The sequence below is a fragment of the Bos grunniens genome, chromosome 24 (assembly GCF_055505025.1).
Source record: "Bos grunniens cultivar Pamir isolate PY7600 chromosome 24, Bosgru_T2T1.0, whole genome shotgun sequence".
Taxonomy (NCBI): domain Eukaryota; kingdom Metazoa; phylum Chordata; class Mammalia; order Artiodactyla; family Bovidae; genus Bos; species Bos grunniens.
The window spans coordinates 28,844,811-28,857,937 of record NC_141188.1 but is presented as its reverse complement, the minus strand read 5'-3'; positions in this window follow the sequence as shown (position 1 = coordinate 28,857,937).

The following is a 13,127-nucleotide window of genomic DNA, read 5'->3' as shown; positions in this document are numbered from 1 at the left end:
ATTCAATTCCTATGTCAGAAGATACCCTGGAGAAACAATGGAACCACTCCAGTATGCTTGCTTGGGAAATGCCACAAACAGGGGAGCCCAGCAGGCTACAGTCCGTGAGGTCACAAGAGTCAACAACAAAAAGAATTTTAACTGGAAAATAATTAGAATGTATCTATGCTTTTGCCCATTTAAACTATCTAAGTATTATATCAAATAAGAAAATATTTGCGAAGTGCAAAGTGCATTATGAAGTAATAAAATAATTATTGTGTTATATTAAAACACTGATGTTTGATAATTAAAACAAAAGAAACTATATTGGCATTCCATATTGTTGTTGCAATAAGAGATAATTTGTTAGAGAAATAACCTATAAATCCCACTAAGTAATGTGCTAACAGTAGTAATTAAATGAAAAATATAGCATATTTGAGTTTTTGAAGAACATATTTTTATGTACCATGTTTAAATTATATTGAGTAAAATTGGGCTTCCCTGGAGGTGCAGACAGTAAAGAATATGCCTGCAATGTAGTTCATTCCCTGGGTCTGGAAGATCCCCTGGAAAAGGGAATGGTTATCCACTCCAGCAATGAAATTAAAAGATAATAGTTATGACCAACTTAGACAGCATATTAAAAAGAAGAGACATTACTTTGCCAACAAAGGTCTGTCTAGTCAAGGCTATGGTTTTTCCAGTGGTCATGTATGGATGTGACAGTTGGACTATAAAGAAAGCTGAGCACTGAAAAATTGATGCTTTTGAATTATGGTGTTGGAGAAGACTCTTGAAAGTCCCTTGGACTGCAAGGAGATCCAATGAGTCCATCCTAAAGGAGATCAGTCCTGGGTGTTCATTGGAAGGACTGCTGTTGAAGTTGAAACTCCAATATTTTGGCCACCTGATGAGAAGAGCTGACTCCTTTGAAAAGACCCTGATGCTGGAAAAGATTGAGGGCAGGAGGAGAAGGGGACAACAGAGGATGAGATGGTTGGATGGCATCACCGACTCCATGGACATGGGCTTGGGTGAACTCCGGGAGTTGGTGATGGACAGGGAGGCCTGGCGTGCTGCAGTTCATGGGGTCGCAAAGAGTCAGACATGACTGAGCGACTGAACTGAACTGAACTGATCCATTCCAGTATTTTTGCCTGGAGAATTCCACAGGCTCAGAGGAGCCTGGAGAGCTACAGTTCATGAGATTGCAAAGAGCTGGACACGACTCAGCAACTAACACTTTCACTTTTTACAAAATTAGTTGATAATTAAATTAGTTGAATTAAATGAAGTTGCAGGGCAGTTTGATCCAATGACAGCTCTAAATAGCACTAGATGCTATTTGAAAATATTATTCATAAGAAAATAATTTGAAAATAATACTCAAAATAATCCTTTGTATATTTATTTGTTAAATTAGTAAAATGCTAGATAAAAATAAGAGTCATTTGGACACATACTGTATACAACACAATATCTCAATTTAACATAAAGTTTTTATAGATAAGAAATAAAAGTATTAAGTTCACTTTATTTTGATTACTTTTCCATTAATTGGTCAATAAATATACTATTTTTTATTTATCTTTCTCATCTTTAATACCCATACATTCAATAGGTTCATCTTTCTAGATTCCATATACATGAGTTGATATATGATACTTGTTCTTTTCTTTCTGACTTCCTTCACTCTGTATATAATAGGGTCTAGATTCATCTACCTCATTAGAACTGACTCAAATGTGTCCCTTTTTATAACTGAGTAATACTCCATTGTGTATATGTACCACAATTTCTTTATCCATCCATCCTTTGATGAACATCTAGGTTGATTCCATGTCCTGGGCATTGTAAATAGTGCTGGAATGAATATTGGGGAACATGTGTCTTTTTCAATTATGGTTTCTTCAGGATATATGCCCAGTAGTGGAATTGCTGGGTCATGGAGATCAGCCCTGGGTGTTCTTTGGAAGGAATGATGCTAACGCTGAAACTTCAGTACTTTAGCCACCTCATGTGAAGAGTTGACTCATTGGAAAAGACTCTGATGCTGGGAGGAATTGGGGGCAGGAGGAGAAGGGGACGACAGAGGATGAGATGGCTGGAAGGCATCACTGACTCGATGGATGATGGATGTGAGTCTGAGTGAACTCTGGGAGATGGTGATGGACAGGGAGGCCTGGTGTGCTGCAATTCATGGGGTCTCAAAGAGTTGGACACGACTGAGCAATTAACTGAACTGAACTGACTGATGGCAGTTTTATTCCTAATTTTTTAAGAAATCTCCATTCCCTAGTGGCTCAGTTGGTAAAGAATCTGCCTGTAATGCAGGAGAACTGGGTTTGATCCCTCAGTCTGGACGATCCCCCGGAGAAGGAAATGGATACCTAATCCCATATTCTTGTCTGGAAAATCCCAAGGACAGAGAAGCCTCGTGGGCTACATTCAATGGGGTCTCAAAAGAATCAGACATGACCCAGTGACTAAACCATCCATACCATTCTCCATAGTGGCTGTATCAATTTACATTTCCACTAACAATGCAAGAGGGCTCCTTTTTCTCCACACCCTCTCCAGCATTCATTGTTTGTGTATTTTTTGATGATGGTCATTCTGACTGGTGTGAGGTGATACCTCATTGTTGGAACTAATGAGAAGAATAGGAGGAATCAATACTTTCCTAAAGTTTCTAATGAAACTCTGAAGTTCCTTTGCAGATGCCTGTGCCTTTGAAAAATCTGTGCTCCAGATACTCATATAATATGGAAAACACATTAAAAGCAATGGATATTTGTGCAAAATATATTATAATTAACTACTATTAACAACTTTACAAGTTGTCACCTCCTTAAAAGTTAATGAAAGAATTTATATTGCATGAAGCATTTGCTCTTGGAGAGACACAGAGAAAGTTGTCTATTCAAATCCTTCAGTTTCCAAGGTTCTTCACAATGGAAGTCTTGGATCAATATCACTTGAAGCTACCAATTAATCCCAACTTGATTAAAATTTAAAATATGGGATGGAACAGAGTTCTAGTGTGACATTGTAATCAATGTCTTTATTGATGTGAAAACGAAGAAAGTGAAATTGGCATTATTTATTCCTTCTCTGGGCTTTTCTAGAGCAATGATAAGTTCTTTATGAGTATATTATCTCTTCTGACATTCAATATGTCTCAAGCATGTTCTCCTTGGGGAAACAGATATCTCAGTCTCTAGAATACAATTTATGTCTTGAATTAGAAAAACAACTTTGAGATAAAAAGTTCATAAAGTTTCCAATAACTTAAGTGCTTGTATTATATGTGGTGCTCTATCAATCAGGATCCAAATTGGAAAATAGGAACTGTCTTAAGCATTTAGAACACAGATAGTTAAAGACTTCCAACTGTTAATACAACGTGGCATTTGTTTTCCTCTTCTACTCATATATAATCTTTGCTTAATATATATTAATGTGTCTGCCTTCATAAAAGTGATTTTAGTCTTGCCTTAAAAAAAAGTGGGTACCCAAAGTTCTATTTGTCCTTGCATCCATCTTGGACACTTGATTCCCTGAGAATGAGAAATTATGCCCATCAGATTTTATTGTGTCATTTCCAGATTTGGTCAGGCTTCTTTAGATGTAGGATAACCCAACAACTTAGGCCTTAATTTTCTGTCCTTTATTTTTTCTGCCATTATTGGGTTTCTATAGCTTTCTATTTTTCTTATTGAATATTTAAGTATAAAGGGAAATAAAAGATTTATATGTATTAAGAGTTTCCTGTCTCTAATATTTAACAGAAACCGAATTTTCCACCTGAAGAAATTATGGAAATGGATCTATATAATCAGAAAAGTTATTTCTATTTTTTTTTCTTTTCTGTCTACCTATTGTTTCAGAAACATAAGGAGTCCAATACTGCCGGGTATGCATTCACTTTCCAACTTCATAGGTCCATTTTTTTCCCTTAATCCTCTGGTGGGAACATTTTGACCCTGAGAACTAAGAATTTCAAACCAGTAAAGTCTAGTTTAATGAATGAGAAATAAAAATGATAGAGTCCATTTCAGTTTGACTCCTTGGCTATGGAAGAAACATTTCTGTTTGAAAAAATGAGGTCTTTGTTTTCCTAGTTGAACCCTGGGTGAAACACTGATATGACCATCCCAGTATGGATTACGGAACTGAGGAAGTAGTCAATAGATAGGACCATATGCAGACTGGATACACTATAACATATTCATACCAAAATTCCATTTATCAACTGATCTAAATGAGTCTGCATTATAATCAGTGGAACCTGGTGACTTTTCTTTTTGTGTTCCTAGGGGTTGGCATCAATCCAGGCTGTTTCTTAATCCCTGTAAAGTTTGGATATTTTCTGTCCCTAATCATACCCACCAGGGCTACAGGTAGCTCAAAGTCCCTTGGGGAAGGCTTGAAAGAAAAATTCTATACATACTCAAGGACTTATTTAAGGGTTCTTCCTCAAAGACAGAAAGATTCACCTTCTTCTTCAGTGTCCCCTTCAATTATGATGCTGTAGGAACAGGTTATGATGGAAAGATTTATGTCTGAGAATTGTTACAAAAACTCAAGCTAGGTTTCTGTCACCATAACTAAAATATCCCAATTACATAGATCAAAGAACACTTTAGTATCTATCCTCATAGTGGGTGAGCCCATTGTCAACTCGGTACTTCTGTGAATTCTTGATGCCTATGAGGCAACTTCAACTTCTTCATCTCTAAATGTTAAATGCTGTCACTCACCCATTGTTTCAAGCTGCTATAATTTTTCATTAAAATCAGGGATGCTGTTTTAATAGCCGCATTTCCTACATCAACTTCATCCTTCAAAGAATAGTTACTTGTAGAACTATTCAAGTATGCATTCACCAGCATGAATTCCTGTACTAACATGGAATGTATTAGTGAGGAGAGTGTCCCAATAAAAACATTCCCTTTCATTGAATTTCTTCCTCTGTATTGCGTAAAGAAAAAATCAAACATTTAAATCTTATTGAAAGTAGGCCATTGCCGAAACAGATTTTCATTAAAAAAACAAAAACAAACAACAAAAAAAACAGAAAATAAACTGTTAAAACCACTTCTAGTTATATAAGCTAGAATATTAAGACTGGAGACTTGGAGAAGTGCACTCGTACACATAAATTAGGCTCAAACCAATACCATACTTCTTCCATCTTAGTCTAAAACCCTGGTATATATCCTCATGCATATTTCCCTGATTCCTGAGGATTTAAATCATCTTTGAGCTTGTAAATGTATGTTTTCTTTTCTTGGAGAAGATATAACAGGTCTTGCTTTGGAACATGCTGGGATCTAACTCTAGTTACAGACTTGGATGCAATGAGTAGTGTTAGGCGTTCTACAAAAGAGTAAGTATCCTTTTGTAAGACAACAATTGAAAGATAAAGTCATTACTGATCAGTTAATTGCTGGAAAGATATTTTTTTGCAGACAGTGGAGAGGAAACTGCTTCTACTAGGAATGATCTGGGATACCAGGGTATTTAATGTTTCTGTCTGAGTCAGTTTGGGGTGCTGTAAGATAATACCATAGACTGAGTGACTTAAAAATATTATTTCTCACAATTTGGGAGGCTAGAAGTCCAAGGTCAAGGTGCAAGCACAGTTAGATTCTTGGCAAAGGTCCTTTTCCTTATTTATATAGAGTCCTCATCTCCTTATATCCACATGTGGAATAGAGGGGGAAAAGGCTAGTTTTATTTTCTCATTTTTCCCCCTTTAAAGAATATTTATTTTTAACTGAGGATAATGGTTTTACAATATTGTGTTGGTTTCTGCCATACAGCAACGTGAATCAGCTACAGGTATGTATATGTCCCCTCTTTTTTGAACCTCACTCTGTTGTCCCACCCCATCCTAGCCCTCTCAGTTGTCACAGAGCACTAGTTTGAGCTCCCTGCATCTTTTTCTCTTTCTAAAAGAACACTAATCTCATCATGGAGGATTCACTCCCAAGACACATTTACCTCCCATAGGCCTACTTCCAAACACCATCACATTAGGACTTCAACATAGGAAGTTTAGGGATACACAGATACTTAGTTCAAAACAACTCTTGTCTCAATCTATTAAAAATTTTTCATCTGAAATCTCAACTTGCCATTCATTTCCAAGGTTAAAATGAAATGCATACTGAGATTGTGAATTTAGTTTCCTTAATAATTCTGCAACCTACAATTCAATTTGAGCTCTAATTCATTGTCAGGTTGTTCTGCAATGCCAGAGGTAAAACATTTTATTTTAAAAAACCATGTCCATAGAACTTCTTCTCTTGATGTCCATCTATTCTTTGAGCCAATATTCCAAAATCTTGAGGTTATCATATCTTTATTTATAGATTTCTAGCTCATTCAGAAGCAACCATCCCATGCCACAGTATTTGTACCCTTATTTTGATAAGACATATGATTATCACATTCTCTACTTGATATAACAAAACATTGCTTTCATATACAGCAATCTATTTAACAATTCAAGTAATCTTATTTTGGTTGAGATCCCTGGGAAAAGATTCTGAGCAGAGTTTAGTGTTCAAGATATTTATTATTGAGTAACTATAATTATTACAACTGTGGAAAGGGTGAAAGAAAGGACAGAGAGATATTTTGAACAGTGAAGCAAGCCTAATGCAGCCTTGATCAACTATGTAGGGAAACTCTGGAACTTAAAAGACTCTTCAGCATCATTCCAAAGTGGGCTAAGATAGTAAAGCCTTTATCTATCCATTTTTTTCAGTCACTGGATGCCAGCTCCTCATGGAAATGTTGTAATGGTTTACAGAGTAACTCTCTGCAGCGGAAACAATTCATGAACAAGTTGAGCCCCAGAAGCCACTTTCAAGTAGTATTCTGAGCAGCTTAGCATGTCTTTTTTTGAAGGCACTCTGAGATGCACACCACAACATGCACCATATTGAATTGTTTATCTGAAAATATGTCATTGTAACTTGAGAAGCAAATGAGAAACTCAACTTCAGAATCTCATTTGAAGGTCTGCCTGCAGGCACCACTTTGAAAGTGAAAGTGAAGTCACTCAGTCGTGTCCGACTCTTAGCGACCCCATGGACGGCAACCCACTAGGCTCTTCCATCATGGGATTTTCCAGGCAAGAGTATTGGAGTGGGGTGCCATTGCCTTCTCCAGGATGACTTTAATGCCATCTTAAAAGGATTGTCCCACTCAGATTCAAGTCTGCTCTCAAGATATTATTTGTGCAAATGACATGACCACACACCCCATCACCATCAATCCATTTAGAACTTAGCATTCTTTTGTTAAATAATAGATAAAATTCTACTTCTTCCAGGAATCCATCTTCAACTGAGGAAGATGAAGAAATTCTTTTCCCCACCTCTAACATTTTTTGAAATTGTATCCCTCCACTTAATAGTCCTCATTCTGCTTTCTTATTTTTTCATGCACATACACATATTATATTTGTATGTATATACACACAATTGTGTAAATGTACTTATAAGTATACTAAATGAATACAAACAACCATCTATGTACATATACAAACATATATATAAACAAATACATATATATACAAACTTGTATATATATATATGAATAAATATATGTTTATATGTATATTTCATATGTGGATATTAATCTCATATTATTGAGTGAATATATAGAAAAAAAAACTTTGAAAATGAATAATAATTGATATAGCTGTAAATCACTCAGTTTTAAACCTGAAGGGAACTTTAGGTATCATCAATTGTACCAGTTAGGATCCAATCAGGAAAACATAAATTATCTTATGATTTGAAAACATTGGCTATGCAAATGGCACCCCACTCCAGTACTCTTGCCTGGAAAATCCCATGGACGGAGGAGCCTAATAGGCTGCAGTCCATGGGGCCGCCAAGAGTCGGACACGACTGAGCGACTTCACTTTCACTTTTCACTTTCATGCATTGGAGAAGGAAATGGCAACCCACTCCAGTGTTCTTGCCTGGAGAACCCCAGGGACGGGGGAGCCTGGTGGGCTGCAGTCCATGGGGTCGCTGAGGGTCAGACGCAATTGAGCGACTTCACTTTCACTTTTCACTTTCATGCTTTGGAGAAAGAAATGGCAACCCACTCCAGTGTTCTTGCCTGGAGAATCTCAGGCACGGGGGAGCTTGGTGGGCTGCCGTCTATGGGGTCGCACAGAGTCGTCCATGACTGAAGCGACTTAGCATATAGCATAGCAAAACATCATGTAGGTAACAAGTAGCAGATGACAACTGCTGCTGCTGCTAAGTTGCTTCAGTCGTGTCCAACTCTGTGCGACCCCATGACGGCAGCCCATCAGGCTCCGCCGTCCCTGGGATTCTCCAGGCAAGAACACTGGAGTGGGTTGCCATTTCCTTCTCCAATGCATGAAAGTGAAAAGTGAAAGTGAAGTCGCTCAGTCGTGTCGGAGTCTTAGTGACCCCATGGACTGGAGCCCACCAGGCTTCTCCATCCATGGGATTTTCCAGGCAAGAGTACTGGAGTGGGGTGCCATTGCCTTCTCCTTACTGAAGTTTTTGTTCTGAAGAATAAAAGGGAGAAGCAGAATTGGGAAACCAGAATTACACTGAAGATGAAATCAAGGCAGGCTGTCCACTGGAAGATGAAGGTATAAAGGAGACACCACTTCTCTTGTTGGTGTTTCCCAAAGGGAAGAAAGGAAAAAATTACCCCAGTTTCTCCTACCACTCTGCTCTTCAACTTTTGCCACTGCCTCTCATTCACCGATTCCATGTAGGAGCAAATGGGAAACACATACTCAAGGCCTCTAACCCACTTCCCAAGCATACACAGAAGAGCAAAGAATGACTCTAAGGACAAATAGGCCCAGCATCAGCAAAAAAGTTAATGTCTAAATGTTAACACTGAAAAGCACAAAATATGACTAATGATTTATGTGTTTTACAGTTCTGCAATATGCATATGAATATGTATAAATATATAAGCATTAAATATATGTGCATGTGATTCAACTATACTTTCAAAATTGTTTTCCCAATAGTACATAAATAAAACTCTGTCATTTTGAAACACAGCCAGCATTAAATAGAACATTACTGGTGTTCTGTATTCCACTTGGGATATAAATGAAGAACTTGGATAGTGTTCAGAAAAGTGATACACAAAATAACTAAAGTTGAAATAAGTTCTGTGAGTCAAAGTTATTGGATTTATATATAATGTGAGAATTAATAGGGGTATTATATGAGATTTAGCAGCATAGCACCCATAAGTTCATGGAGAATTAGAAAATAAAGAAGAGTTTTACTTTAAATACATGTAACGAGCCACAGAGGCATATGTCTTCATGGTCTTTAAAAAGTGGTCTCCATGAGCCCCTGCTTGTACTTAGGTAAGGAACTGTTCCCACTGAACAATGAGGGCAGTGAGACCCCAGAAATTAAGTGATTCCCTTGAGGCCTTGCTGCTAGTAACGAACAAAGGGAATGAATAAACTTCTACTTCCTAAAAAAATTGTTCTTTATTCTTCTCTTGTTAAAAATATACATGGCTTTAGGAAGATGGTAACGATGACCCTATATGCTAGATAGCAAAAGAGACACAGATGTAAAGAACAGACTTTTGGACTCTGTGGGAGAAGGCAAAGGTGGGATAATTTGAGAGAAAAGCACTGAAACATGTACATTCCATACGTGAAACAGGTCACCAGTCCAGGTTCGATGCATGAGACAGAATGCTCAGGGCTGATGCACTGGGATGACCCTGAGGAATGAGATGGGTAGGGAGGTGGGAGGGGGGTTCAGAATGGGGGACACATGTACACCCATGGCTGATTCATGTGAATGTATGGCAAAAACCATTACAATATTGTAAAGTCTCCAATTAAAATAAATAAATTAATTTAAAAAAGAAAAAAATGTATACATAGCTTGTTTAAAAATACAAATTTCCCAATGCCCAAAATGTGTAAATATATACATATATACACACACACACACACACATATATGAAGAGAAACAGAATAGAGAGCGATGTATAAAAATAAATTAAAATAATCTGTCCAGAAATAAGCATAGTTACTCTTTTGCTATACTTCTTGCCAGTTATTTTGAATGCAATGTGTTTTGGGTGTGGTACATGGATGGCTTCATATCTGATTTTATTGTTATGCACAATATCATAAGCTCTGGCTCAAGTAATTTAATATATTTCTGAACATAATTTTAACAGGTGCATATATTAGCATAATTAATGCTAGCTGTTGCAACTGACAAACCATTAAACCTTTGTGGCTTAACACAATAAAGGTTTACCTGTTTGTCAGTTCAGTACAGTCTGATGGTGTTCACCATAGGGAAAACCAGGCCTCAGAGGTTATCATAGTGAGGATGCAAGCAATCGAGGGAAATACTGTCTGTCATGAGTTTCAAGTCAAAGATACTGCCACACTTGACTTCTGCTCCGAGGAATTTGGCCGAACAACTTACATTACCCCAACTTCATTACTCAAGAAGCTCATACAAAGAAGAAGCACATTAAACATCTGATGAAGACTCACATATCAGTTTCTGCTGGTATGTGATATTCAATTTTTGGCAATAATAGTCCTACTCTTACATCTACTCTTTCAAAGCATATTTACATATAACCAGTATTCTTGCCTGGAGAATCCTCATGGACAGAGGAGCCTGGCGGGCTACAGTCCATGGGGTCACAAAGAGTTGGACATGACTGAACAACTAAGCACAGCACAGCACACACACACACACAGACACACACACACAGACACACACACATATATATTTGTGTGAATATATATATATATATATTTGAAATGTTAGCCTCTTTTTTTTAAGCCACCTCCTTCTTCCCTTGCTCCCACTTTAAAAACCCAACCCTCTTTATTTAGGATCAACAACCAAGAATGGATTCTTTTTACCTATATGACTCCATCTCATATTTCTCTGCACATTGCCTTCAGTGCTGTGGTCCTGTTGACCTTTATTCTCTTCTTACAGACACCCTACTAGCTACCATCTTTAGGATTTATACTAGTTTTTCCTCTTTATTTGACATGTTCATTCCTTGATTACTACATGGCCTGTTGTTTTTCGACATGTCACACAGAGAATATATTTTTTCTGCCAACACTCTCTGTAATCAAACAAGAGCAATCTCTAAAGCCAAACAATCACCTGCTATCACATCAACTTATCTGAATTTTCAGCATATATTTTCCTATTTGTTTTTAGATTTATGATGTTTGTTTTCTAAAATTTCTTTTCTGCAGTCATTAATTGTAAAAATTAGGGTTTTATTCTGTTTTTTCAGGATGATATTATGGTTTTCTAATTCTGCAGTATTCAATTCAAAGAACCATATTTTTTCTGTTTTTGTCCTTGAAATTGTGAAGATTAAAAAGCAAACAACAACAACAAAAACAGATTCAAACTTACGGATATTGGGACCAAGTTGTCCAATCTCAGTAGTGAAGTGTTTTTGAGGAAATATATCCAAGCCAAAAATAAATAAAATTCCAGCATATACTTTTTCCTGATAAACATTAAAATTGATACAATCCATAAGTCTCAATAATTTCTACTAATCTCTCCTTTTCTATTCTTCCTTAACTAACTGTCCTTGCTCTGATTCTGTGTCTCTCATTTTTAATCTCCCAAATACCTTTTTCTCTTTCTCTCCCTATCTACCTATATATTTCTCTATTTGTTCTTTCAAATTTTATGTTCCTGTCTTCTCTGCTCTGACTCCGGTTCCATACGTTGGAAAATCTAAAACACTATATGGAAAAGAAAGATCCTTTTAATTAGTCAGGTTAAAATTATTGCAGATATTCTTAATATCATTTTTGTTTCCTTATATCATACAGCAAATTGTTTCATGAATCCTGGAATGCAAAAGTAGGAAGTCAAGAAACACCTGGAGTAACAGGCAAATTTGGCCTTGAAATACGGAATGAAGCAGGGCAAAGGCTAACAGAGTTTTGCCAAGAGAACGCACTGGTCATAGCAAACACCCTCTTCCAACAACACAAGAGAAGACTCTACACATGGACATCACCAGATGGTCAACACTGAAATCAGATTGATTATACTCTTTGCAGCCAAAGATGGAGAAGCTCTATACAGTCAGCAAAAACAAGACTGGAAGCTGACTGTGGCTCAGATCATGAAATTCTTATTGCCAAATTCAGACTTAAATTGAAGAAAGTAGGCAAAACCACTAGACCATTCAGGTATGACCTAAATCAAATCCCTTATGATTATACAGTGGAAGTGAGAAATAGATTTAAGGGCCTAGATCTGATAGATAGAGTGCCTGATGAACTATGGAATGAGGTTTGTGACATTGTACAGGAGACAGGGATCAAGACCATCCCCATGGAAAAGAAATGCAAAAAAACAAAATGGCTGTCTGGGGAGGCCTTACAAATAGCTGTGAAAAGAGAGAAGCAAAAAGCAAAGGAGAAAAGGAAAGATATAAGCATCTGAATGCAGAGTTCCAAAGAATAGCAAGAAGAGATAAGAAAGCCTTGTTCAGCGATCAATGCAAAGAAATAGAGGAAAACAACAGAATGGAAAAGACTAGAGATCTCTTCAAGAAAATTAGAGATACCAAGGAAACATTTCATCAAAGATGGGCTCGATAAAGGACAGAAATGGTATGGGCCTAACAGAAGCAGAAGATATTAAGAAGAGATGGCAAGAATACACAGAAGAACTGTACAAAAAAGATCTTCATGACCCAGATAATCATGATGGTGTGATCACTGACCTAGAGCCAGACATCCTGGAATGTGAAGTCAAGTGGGCCTTAGAAAGCTTCACTACCAACAAAGCTAGTGGAGGTGATGGAATTCCAGGTGAGCTATTTCAAATCCTGAAAGATGATGCTGTGAAAGTGCTGCACTCAATATGCCAGCCAAATTGGAAAACTCAGCAGTGGCCACAGGACTGGAAAAGGTCAGTTTTCATTCCAACCCGAAAAAAAGGCAATGCCAAAGAATGCTTAAACTACAGCACAATTGCAGTCATCTCACATGCTAGTAAAGTAATGCTCAACATTCTCCAAGCCAGGCTTCAGCAATATGTGAACTGTGAACTTCCTGATGTTCA